Below are 12,232 nucleotides of genomic sequence, written 5' to 3'. Positions count from 1 at the left end.
ATAATTATAATAAACTTTATTTTTCTTGAAGTAAATAAAAAAATTTACTCTATATTTTTACAATTTACAAAATGACTAACTCATTTAATTAGTTTGGACAACACTACAACAACATAGCTTATTTTTTAGGGTTATATATGCCAAAAAAAATTAAAAACAGTCAAAAAAATAATTTTTGACATTAGTTTAACTATCAAAATATGTTAATAAAAATTTTGTCAAAAATAGTATTTTTAACATAAGTGATTGTGAAGAAAAGTTTAATCTTATTTTGATAATTATTGGCCGTCAAAAATAATTTATTAAAAAAATAAAAAATATATTTTTATGATATTTTTGATAAATATTGACCGTAAAAAATAATTTGTTAGAAAAATTTGAGAATATATTTTTTGTGATACTTATTAACCGTAAAAAATACTATTTATTTTGATACTTATTAACCATAAAAAATTTTCAAAAAATTTTTTTTATAATTATTAACTGTGAAATATATTATATGAGACATTTTTTGACAATTTTTTATCATAAAAAAATCAATCATATTTTTTTGACATTCATTATTATAAAAGTTAAGGCTTCATCTATTATTAATTTTTTAAAGAAAAATGACTATAATAATAGTTAAGGTTTCAAAACATCTACTATTATATTATGAATATGCTTTCACTTTATCGTATATAATCATCGTATAAAATCAAATAAGATCTTTGCAATTTTAATCATTGATCTTGATTCAAAACTAGTATAAATAGCATTCCTTATGTAGTATTTAACAAGTATATCAACAACAATTAACATCAAATACGTACCAAAATCAATACTCAATATTATAATATCATATTAATATTCTTTTTTGTATAGTGCTATATGAATTGTAAATCTCGGATAATTTATAAATAACTAATTAATAAATTGATTATTATTTAAAGAAATTAGAAAGTTAAATTTTATATTTTAATGAGATGAAATTAATTAAAATATAAATTTTGACATTAATTTTAAAAATTTTGGCCAAAAATTGAGCCAACAAATCAAATCCAATCGGATCGAATTTAAACCGAACCTATTGGCCCAACATATAAATAGAAGGACTTAGCCTTTTTCTTCCTCCCATAGCCATTTCATGCTGAACTTGGCATAAAGGAAACAAAAGAAAAGCCTAAACCCTTGTCTAATTTCAAATTTACATATCTTTCAATCCGGAGCTCCAATCACCGTATCATTTGGGGTTACGCAATTACCGCATCGAACTCTACAAAATTCATCGAACAATTTAGTAAGTACCTCACTATTTCTTACTCAGCATTTTTCCTTGTAATTTCGAAAATTAGGGGTTTGATTTTGAGAGATTATATGATTTTGGTGTCTTAGGACTGAATTAATCTTGGAGACTCACTGGGTCTTGTCTCAAATGATAGTAGGTAAGGTGAGAAAATATCTAAACCCTTGTCGTTTGCTCAATTATGTGAACCCTGGTTATTAATTTGGCGAATTTCATGGAAATAGATTGAATTGTGTTGAATTTAGTGTTGCATTGGCAAATTGGAGTTTGTTGGAATTGATTTGGAGTCTTGGAAGCTTGACATTCGGTGTTTTGAGTTTAGGGAAGAATCGGCCAATGTATGATTTTGATTTCTCATAGATAACGTATAATGTAACGTGAAAACTTAGTCTAGTTGACCATAGAATAAGTTGAACTATATGCATATGTGGGGACTTAGTGATTTCTAGTGAAAATATTGAGTTTAAAATAAATATGTAAATGTATGATAATTGATGATGGTGGTGATTGATGAAGTTTGACGAATGATTATGAGTTGTACCATGAATTATGGATGAACTATGTTGTTGTTGGCTATTAGTTGTTCGGTGAAAATTGATAAAAATTGAGTATTGAAGTGTTGTGGAGGGAGAAAAATGGTTATGGAATTGTTTGTGTATTTAATATTGTTTTGGGTTATGAAATTTTGGTTTTGAAATTGAGAATTTGGAAAATAGAGGCTTTGAACTCTTTTGGTAAAAATATATTTTAAACGAACTTCGGTGGTCCATAACTTGAGCATCGGCTTTTAGATTTGAATGAAATTTATTTCAAATTAAAGATGATTTCAAGAGCTTTAAAACGGTTTATAGTTTGTGAAAATCAAAGTTTTGCAGAGAAAGTTATGAACGTCGAAAGTTAAGTATAGAAAATTGATTTTTATGATTTAGCATATTTTTGAGAAAAAGGAGGAGCTGCGTATGCGAGCATGCACATGTGACGCGAGATTCACTCATTGCCTGGATATCTCGTGTATGCGGACATGTCCCTGCGTACGCGGACCTGTTAATTCGAACGCTCGCGTACGGGGGCGGCACACGTTACGCGAGAAGTTCCTTCTGTTTTTCCATCTCGCGTAAGGCGGCTGAGATTACTAGGTCGCGACCTCCAACCTCTACGTGTAATTCTCTTGTGTCACACACATCATGATTAGGATAACAGTTAAATAATTTCCTTTAAACCAAATATATAAATTTGAAACTTAGAATTAATTTAAACTCTCATAATGGGCCGCTAACCGCTCGTCAGCAAATCTCTCCTTGTTGGCCTTTAAAGTATGAGTATACTTGAAGGTCTCTGCCAGTGTCGCCTCACGATCCAACGACTTAGACTACAAATTAATATATCAACCAGCAAATGCGCGTTGGAGGCAGTGGCACTATTGGTTCCACCGACAATACTGCTAGTGGGGTACAGCCAGGGGACCACGACGATGACGACAATTATCGAGATTTGTAGGGGTTTTATTTTCTTATTTGTCTACTTCATTGTATTCTACTTCTGCTACATTTTATTGTATTCAGACCATTTATTTTTAATAAAATAATTTTTTTATTTCTACTAATTTTATATTTTTGCTAACAATTTAGTAACAAGAGTTCTAATTTGACTAATAACTGTAGTTTAACTGTGCCAAAAAAATAAAAAATACTACCATAGGATTGTAAATCCGATGGTAATTTAGTGCCTAAACACGTAAAATGCCGCCAAAGTTTATCCGACGGTAATCATCAACTCACTCTCGATAAATCCATTGGCAATATCGACTGAAAATTTGCCAGTAACAAACTTCGGAAGAAAATAATCCAGCAATAACCAGTTTTTGGCGATGTTTATACCATCAACTCCAGGACGACGGTAAATCAAGAAAATATTTTTATTTCTGCTAATTTTATATTTTTGCTAATAATTTTCTAACAAGAGTTTTAATTTGACTACTAATTGTGGCTTAACTATGCCAAAAAAATAAAAAATACTACCGCGGTAAATCTGACCATAATTTAGTGCCTAAACGTGTGAAATGCCGCCAAAATTTATCCGACGATAATCATCAACTCAGTTTCGACAAATTTATTGGCAATACCGACAGAAAATTCACCAGTAATTAGTGTCGGAAGAAAATAATCTAGCGATAAGTAGTTTCTGGCTATGTTTATATCGTCAACTCTAAAACGATGGTAAATCTTATAGTAAAATTTTTACTGACAAATTTATTTAATAAATTCAACAATAAATTTAACGGTATTCAGCATTTTTCTTATAGTGACAAGAAAATTAAAATACTTCTTATTGAAATAATTAAATTTGTTGCTTTTCAAATCCTTTTCTCTTCGTAGTTTTTATACAAATTTTTTATTTCCTTCTCCTCTAGAAAACATATCTTCCATCTCCTCAATCACCCGTTTATTATTTTCTAAACATTATTCCTCTAATTGCCTCGCCAATTCTTTCAAAACGGAACAGCTCCTCATGTTTTCTAGTTTTTTTATTATTATTATTATTATTATATCCTATAGTAATATTGAAGAATTATTTTTTGTTGTTATTGGTGAGACTTTATTATTATTGTAAACAATAAATTTATTATTGACATGGAGTTTAATTCTAGAGAAACTGTGGTTGTGACAATTAAAAATGATATCATTTGCAGAGGTATGGATTATTAGGAGTGTGAATCTGAGCTAACTACATTTTATGCAAAGTGTGTAATGAAATTTAAATTTATAATCTCTAAGTAAATATGGAAAAATTATACCAATAAAAATATAGCTCATTGGCATTACAAAACATTCATTTGATATACTCTATTCATGGTTGATAATTGTAAATCTAAAAAATCAGTTTGTATTATTAACATACCAACAAAAGTAATACTATAAAGGACATTCCCTAAGAAATTGAAGTTAGGGAATAAAGTAAAAAAAAGAACTACAATTCTTTGGAGCATAGAGAGTGAAGACTTTGGAAATTGGAAGACAGTGAAAGAAATGGCGTACTAAGAGAGAGAAAGAGAGTGTTTTTTTTTCTCTTTGTTAAGATATGGAGTCTCCAGGCTTTGATTCTTAGTTTTTTTATTTAAATAAAATAAAAGAAGATCGAATTTATTTGATTCCCTTCAATAAAAATCGAAAACGTAAATTTCTTAAATCAATTTATATATAAATAGTGCGTGGTTAATATTTGTTAGATATTATATTATTCATCACATCTAAGAATAATATCTAAATATAGAGAGAGAATGAGAGAGAGAGGGAGAATGTCGGTGGGAAACATAGTGGGGGATAGTCTTAGAAATTCGATGGGACATAGAGAGTGAAGACTTTGGAAATTGGAAGACAGTGAAAGAGATCGCGTACTAAGAGAGAGAAAGAGAGTGTTTTTTTCCTCTTCGCTAAGACATGGAGTCTCCAGGCTTTGATTCTTAGTTTTTTTTATTTAAATAAAATAAAAGAAGACCGAATTTATTTGATTTCCTTTAATAAAAATCGAAAACGTAAATTTCTTAAATCAATTTATATATAAATAGTGCGTGGTTAATATTTGTTAGATATTATATTATTCATCACATCTAAGAATAATATCTAAATATAGAGAGAAAATGAGAGAGAGAGAGGGAGAATGTTGGTGGGAAACATAGTGGGGGATAGTCTTAAAAATCTGATCAAAGATCTTAGAGTTTGGAATCGAGAACAGTATCAGCGATTGGAGACGGAGTCCTTTTCGATCTTCTTAGATAACCTTCCAGAGGACATCTCAAAGAGAGAACTGTTTGAGCTCTTCCGTTGGACTGGACGCATAAACGACATATACCTTTCTCTGAAGCAAAAAAATGGTAGTTTGTACTTTGTACATCTTTGCGTTCATACGATACACCACGAGGGGAGGAGCTTTGAAGGCCATAACAGAGATGAATCGTATGAGACTAAGAGGTAAGGTTGTGTTTGTTGGGGAAGCAAAATACAGGAGACTGTCGGATGCTAATGGCACAAAGAAGATACAGGAAGGAGGGATCGCTCGAAGAGAAAGTGGTCGTCAGCCGCAAAAGGAATGTGAGGATGATCTGGCTCTCCCAGCTAGTAGTTCTAAGGATGTGAGAAAAGATAAGAAGTTGCGAGACCCACATGGGAACGGATGGACAAAGAAGCTGGAAGTGGCTGTGGCGAAAGAGAAACTGATAGGTGAAACAACAAAGGTCATTGACTTTGGGTTGTTACAGGATTTGGTTGCTAAGAACTTTCCACAAGTTGTTCAGGTACGAGAATTGGGAGCGTACAAAGCCTTGCTGACGTTTGGCAATCTGTTGATTGCTGAAGAGACGTACACGTTCAAAATGAATAGCCTGCTACAAATATTTCATAACGTATGGAGGTGGGACGAATCAGAGAAAAGTGATTCTTGAAGAGTCTGGCTAGAGTGTTACGGGGTCCCATTACATATTTGGACAGTGGATACCTTCAAGAAGATCGGAGGCCAATGGGGAGAGGTGGTTGGGTGTGATAGAGGGACGGAATCATGCGCCTCGTTTAGTGTCGAACGTGTACTAATTGATACTTGTGTTATGGATGTGATCAGTGAATGGGTTCATATCACTCTAGGTACCAGTGGACTCAACCATCTTGGTAAAAGAGGTGGGACAAGAAGTCTACAGTTCGCAATGTACTTTGGAAAAAAGAGCGAACAAAGATATAGTTTGCGTTCTTCAAAATAACGAAACAGATAGAGCTCTTGATGTTGTTGCTACAATGTCGCCTGACCTTACAAAGTTGATAGGCTATGGAGATCAGGCAGCGCTAGTGGTTACGGAAAGGGTACGACGGGAAGAAGAAGATGAGGATAGATTAGTAATTTCAGAGTCAATTTTGAACGAATGGAGTTATGACCACTTAAAGCTCAATCAAAGAAATTCGGTTAAGAATCAACAAATTTATGGTCATATTAATGGCTTGGCAGATTTTATGGGATTGGGAGAGAGTAATGAAACTGATTCGAAGCTCACAATTCCGTGGAGCTACACCTACGACCAGAATGGGCTGGAAAGAAGAAAGCCCAGTGGAACATGTGTGAGAGATAAGGGAAGGGCTACCAATGCCATTAAACACAAAAAAACTGTGTTGGGCCAAGGAGGCCCAAAATCTACAACAGTCCGGAGGGTGAGAACAGGAACTTGCTATACTGGGCTAGACCAGGATGCCGTGGGTCGGGTCGGGCTGCTCCAAGGAACGCGCCATGAGGCTGTGGGTCGGGCCAGGATGCTCCAAGGGGTGGGGTATGCGAATGTTGATCCATCTGCACCGCTAAGGAAACCACGCACACTGGAGACTGATGGCAGTGACTTCGGAAAACGAGAAGGTGGAGGCGGCTGCATCTTGCACGTTGCAGGAGATGAGGCACGGAGTAATGCGAGAAGGTTGGAAGAGGGTGACCTGGGTGAGTGGAACGGCTCTGAGCGCGAGGAAGAAGAAGGTTGTGCTGGATCCGTCGGGGGGAAAACCTCGAGGCGGAGGTTGACTGACGGAGACGTCGCCCGGTTGCCTGCTGGTTGTGCGCCGGATAGGGGCGGCATCGTTGGTGAGAGGAAGGTTGCAGGAGGAGATAAACCGCTACGGGCAGGGGTTTATGGGTTGGAAGAAAACGCTGTCAGGGTGGAGGGGGCTATGACGGGTCCGGAGGAGGTTCAAGGGGACGATGAGGGGAACGGACATAGTAACGATGACTACCTTGAAGTAGTTGTTGGTGGTAATGCAAATTCAGGGAAGCCAGGCTTGGGAATTGATACGGCTAGTGACAGGAATATGCCGGTTCATAATGTAGAGGAGGGGTACGGTGATAGAGGCAACCATAAAGGTGAACAGAGACACGCCAATGATGATGAGGACAGTAGTAATGAGTATGTAAGTTTGGATGAACAAATGCTGGAAAACTGGAAGACACGGGAGCTAGCGAAAGAATCTGGAGCAATGTTGCTTAATGAAGAAGAAGACATTATGGCTATCCTCCAAGAACAGAATGAAGAGATTGCTCAAAAGAGAAGATTGGCAAAACAGAAGGCTAAAGCAAGATGAAGCAGACCCAAAAAGCTAAAAAAGGTGTGTAATTATAATTCAAAATGATTATTAGTTCATGGAATATTAGGGGGTTAAGGGGTGACGGAAAGTTGAGAATGGTGAAAGAACTTAAGAAGAAACATAGGCTGCATATGTTAGGTTTGGTAGAGACTAAAAGACAGTTAGTGACAAGGTTTGATGTATCAAAAATTTGGGGGAACGGATGCGTGGGATGGGAATATGTGGAGTCTGATGGTGCCTCTGGTGGTTTGTTATTAATGTGGGATGATGGGTTCTTTAAAATGAGAAATTGCTATAAGGGTGAGCGATGGCTGTATGTTGAACGGGTACTGTCAGAGAAGTCTATTAACTGTGCTTTCTTCTTGGTTTATGGTGCTCACACTAGAGATGAGAAACGTGTTGTGTGGGAGGAGCTGAGTTACGTGGCTGGTTTATGTCCAGGTGCCTGTTATTTTATGGGGGACTTTAATGAGATTGGACAAGTGGAAGAAAGGCGAGGTCTAGAAAGCTTACCTTTGTCGGCACAGGACTATAAGAATTGGGTACATGACATGGGTTTGGTGGACCTGCCAATTTCAAACCGTAAGTTTACATGGTTCAGAGGACAGTCATGCAGCCGTATTGACAGAGCTTTGGTTAGTTTGGAATGGCTTGAGTAGGGCTGGAAATTCATACCCTACCCGCGGGTACCCAATCCGGTCCAACCCGTTCGGGTAGGGTAGGGTAGGGTACGGTCCGGGTATGCCTGCGGGTAGGGTAGGGTACGGGTTTAGGGTATACTTTACCCTACCATACCCGCACCTCATATATAATACATATTTTATAAAAATTAGGTATATAGGGAAGGAAGTGAAAGTTAAACCTACAACCTCCCTTATGTAATGACTTACAATAAGTGAACAACTACTAAACTAGTTAGTTAATTTAGTAATTTAGAGCATTAGTTTTTTATTTTTTTAAGTTATTAATATGTATAAAATTTGAAATGATTGAATTTTATATTTACTTTGAAAAAATTTGATATTTCTGCGGGTAGGGTAGGGTAGGGTAGGGTTTAGAACTTTAGGGTGCGGGTAGGGTTAGGGTTGAGTGATTCTCAACCCGCAGGTAGGGTAGGGTAGAGTTTTAACAAAATTTTCAACTCGCGGGTAGGGTTAGGGTAGAGTCCAAACCCTACCCTACCCTACCCATTGCCAGCCCTAGGCTTGAGGCATTTTTGGAGACTCGTTTGAGAGGTGGTTCACGGGGGTTGTCAGATCACTGCCCTATCATCATGGAAGAGAATAGACTAAGAGATGGACCGAGGCCGTTCCGAAGTCTGGATTCGTGGTTTACTCATGAAGGGTTTCTAAGGATGGTTAAGGAGGAATGGAGTGGGCTGGGAAAGATACAATTCACCGATAAACTGAAAGCGTTGACGATTCCTTTGGGGAGATGGCACAGAGACAAATTTGGTGATATAGACAGGAAAATTTTGAAGTTTGAGGAAGAGATTCAGAAGATTGATGACATGGTCGGTAATGGGAGTTATGATGAAACAGTGGAAGCAAGAAGGAAGGCGTTACTTAAGCACTGTGAGAAATGGTATGTGAGGAAAAAATTACATTGGAAGCAGATGTCAAGGTCGAGGCTTGCAAGGGACATGGATAAAAATACGAGATACTTCCATAACTTAACTTCGGCGAGATGGAGAAATAATAGGATTGATACACTAGCTATTAATGGAAGATTGATAAGGAATCAAGCAAGGATTAAAATTGCCATCAGGGAGTTTTACAAAGAATTATATCATCAAGAGAGGTTCCCTGAGGTGGGGTTCAGAGATGGTCTGGTGGAAAGGATCAGCGAGGAGGATTCTCTTGCTTTAGAGGTGCTACCGTCACCTGAGGAGATTAAAGAGGCAGTGTGGGATTGTGAATTGTCCAAGGCCCTAGGATGTGACGGTTACAACATGAACTTCATAAAGAAGTGTTGGAATGATATAGGCTCAGACTTCACGGCAGCGGTGTTGGGTTTCTTCCAATCTTCCAGGTTGCCGCTTGATGCTAATGTCACATGGGTGGCGCTGGCCCCCAAGTTTACTGGTGCCAAGGAAATCAAAGATCTGCGTCCGATTAGCATGGTGGGGTGTGTATATAAGGTAATCTCGAAGATGCTGGTTAGGAGAATGAGAGGGGTTATGCCAGGGTTAGTAGGCGAGACACAGAGTGCTTTTGTGAAGGGTCAGAAAATTTATGACGGGGCTCTAATTGCATGTGAAATGGTTCAGTGGATCAAACAAAGAAAGAGGAAAGCGGCAATAATAAAGTTGGACTTCCAGAAAGTATACGATAGAGTCAAGTGGAGTTTTTTAGACCTTGTATTGCAGAAGATGAGTTTTGGTCGAAGATGGAGGGGTTGGGTGATGGAGTGTATCAGCACGTGCTCTATGTCAATGTTGATAAATGGTTCGCCATCCAAGCCGTTCAAGATGGAAAGGGGTCTGAGACAAGGGGATCCTCTGTCCCCATTTCTCTTTGTACTTGTTGTTGATGTCCTACATAGGATGATTGGAGAAGCTGTGAGAAACGGTCACATATCATCGTTGATGGTTGGGAGGGATCATATTGAGTTGTCACATCTACAGTTCGCAGATGATACTGTTTTGTTCTGCCCTCCGGAAGAAGACACAATCAAGAACTACAGGAGGTTGCTTAGATGCTTTCAGTTGATGTCAGGTTTAAACATTAACTTTGATAAATCTAGCTTGATTCCTATTAACTGTGATGAGCAGTGGGTACAACGTATGCGCGGTGTGTTGGGCTGTAAGCAAGCCAATCTACCTGTTAAATATCTCGGTATCTTGCTAGGAGAAAACCCAAGGATGATGAAGACGTGGAAGCCAGTAATAGACAAAGTGGAGGAGAAACTTAGTCTCTGGAAGGCCAAGATCCTCAATAAGGCCAGTAAGCTAGTACTTATCAAATCAGTGTTAAATAGCCTACCGGTTTATTATCTGAGCCTCTATAAGATGCCAAAGGATATTGCAGAGAAACTAATTTATGGAAAGGGTGGTATGGCTCTGGTTAAGTGGGAAGTGGTTCAGGCCCCCAAAAAGTTAGGTGGGTTAGGGATTGGGGATTCTATGATAAGAAATTCAGCTCTTCTATTTAAATGGTGGTGTAGGTTCTCTAAAGAGGAGTGTCCTCTGTGGAAGAAGGTAGTATGTTCCTGTAACAACCTGAATCCAAATGAGCTCCTGTCCTCTCAAGAACTACCTATCCGAGGTGGTCCGTGGAAGGATATCTGTCAGCTACAATTCAAGAGTTAAGAAGTCAAACAAAAGATGCTTACCGGGTTGTCCATGGAGGTGGGTGATGGGAGACGAACTCGGTTCTGGGAGGATGTCTGGATTCATGGAGGTTTTTTGAAAGACCGCTTTCCAAGGCTATTCTCGGTTTCAAACCAAATAGGATCAATGATAGGGGATTGTGGGTTTTGGGATGGGCTAGATTGGATATGGAATTTTCAGTGGAGGAGAGAATTGTTCCAATGGGAGTTGGATCTAGTAAACCAGCTTCACCACACTTTGAGGCTGGTCAAACTTGATCTTGGGAGAGAGGATAGAGTTGTATGGAAGTATGATAAACAAGGAATTTTCTCTACTAACTCATTTATGCAGGTGTTGCAGGTGAAAATGGCTCCGGAGGATATACATAGCTATAGCTTTACTAGGACCATTTAGAAAGGCCTTGTCCCACCCAGAGTAGAGTTGTTTGTCTGGTTTATCCTGGTTAGCAGGGTTAATACGAAGGAGAGATTGAGTCGGCTTGGGATCATTCACCAACAAGATACTTTATGTGTTTTATGTAACGGTAGCGTTGAATATGGCCACCACCTATTTCTTGGTTGTAGCTTTGCTTGGTAGGTATGGTGTGCTTGGTTATCATATGTTGGAATGTAGTGGGCTTGTCCAGGTGCAATAAAAGACCACTTCCAGAGTTGGACTGAGAACTCAAGTACAAAACAGGAGCGCAAGAGATGGATGGTGTGCTTCTGCGCGATCATTTCGAACTTATGGCTGGAACGGAACCGTAGAATTTTTCAGAACAAAGGAAAAGGGGTTGAGGAGATTATCAACATGTCTGCTTTGAGCTACAAAGAGTGGTTAGGTGTTGACTCTTTCTGTTATTAATGGCAATGCCGGAGATGACAAAGAGGTATCTACAGCTATGTTTGTTCTGTTTATTTATTTTTAATATTTAGTTTCATACTATGCTCCTGGTCCCTATGCTCCACTTGTTGTGTTGAGTTTTCGTTCAAAAAAAAAAAAAATGACTTATGCATAAATAATATTATGGAATAGAGCATAAATTGTGTTAAGGTATAGGATGTCTCAAGATATATATAAAATATAGTAAAGTATAAGATTTTATCTTTTTTAACCTCAACCAGCGTAGATTAGTACGATTTATATGTTATTAGCAAATCTATCCCAATCTAGCACAATTTATGTTTAATATCCTAGGNAAGAGTGGTATGTTGAAAAAAAAATTAATAAACCATCTCTTTATTGCTCTGGATACATAAAATGTTTTGTTCCACTACTAATTGTTGCAAAAATACTTGATACTAATAAACTACAACGTATTAATTAATAGTCCTAGGATATTGAGATTTATAGATTTGCACATAAATCGTGCTATATTAGGATAGGTTTATTAGTAGCACGTAAATCGTGCTAGTCTATGCTAGTTTAGACTTTAGATCGAAAAAAAAATAAAATCTTATGTCTTATATTTTTCCTTTTTATATACATGCTCTATATTCTAATATCATTTATGTTCTATTCCAAAATGCTAGT

The sequence above is a fragment of the Arachis ipaensis genome, chromosome B02 (assembly GCF_000816755.2).
Source record: "Arachis ipaensis cultivar K30076 chromosome B02, Araip1.1, whole genome shotgun sequence".
Lineage (NCBI taxonomy): Eukaryota > Viridiplantae > Streptophyta > Magnoliopsida > Fabales > Fabaceae > Arachis > Arachis ipaensis.
This window is presented reverse-complemented; position numbering follows the sequence as displayed.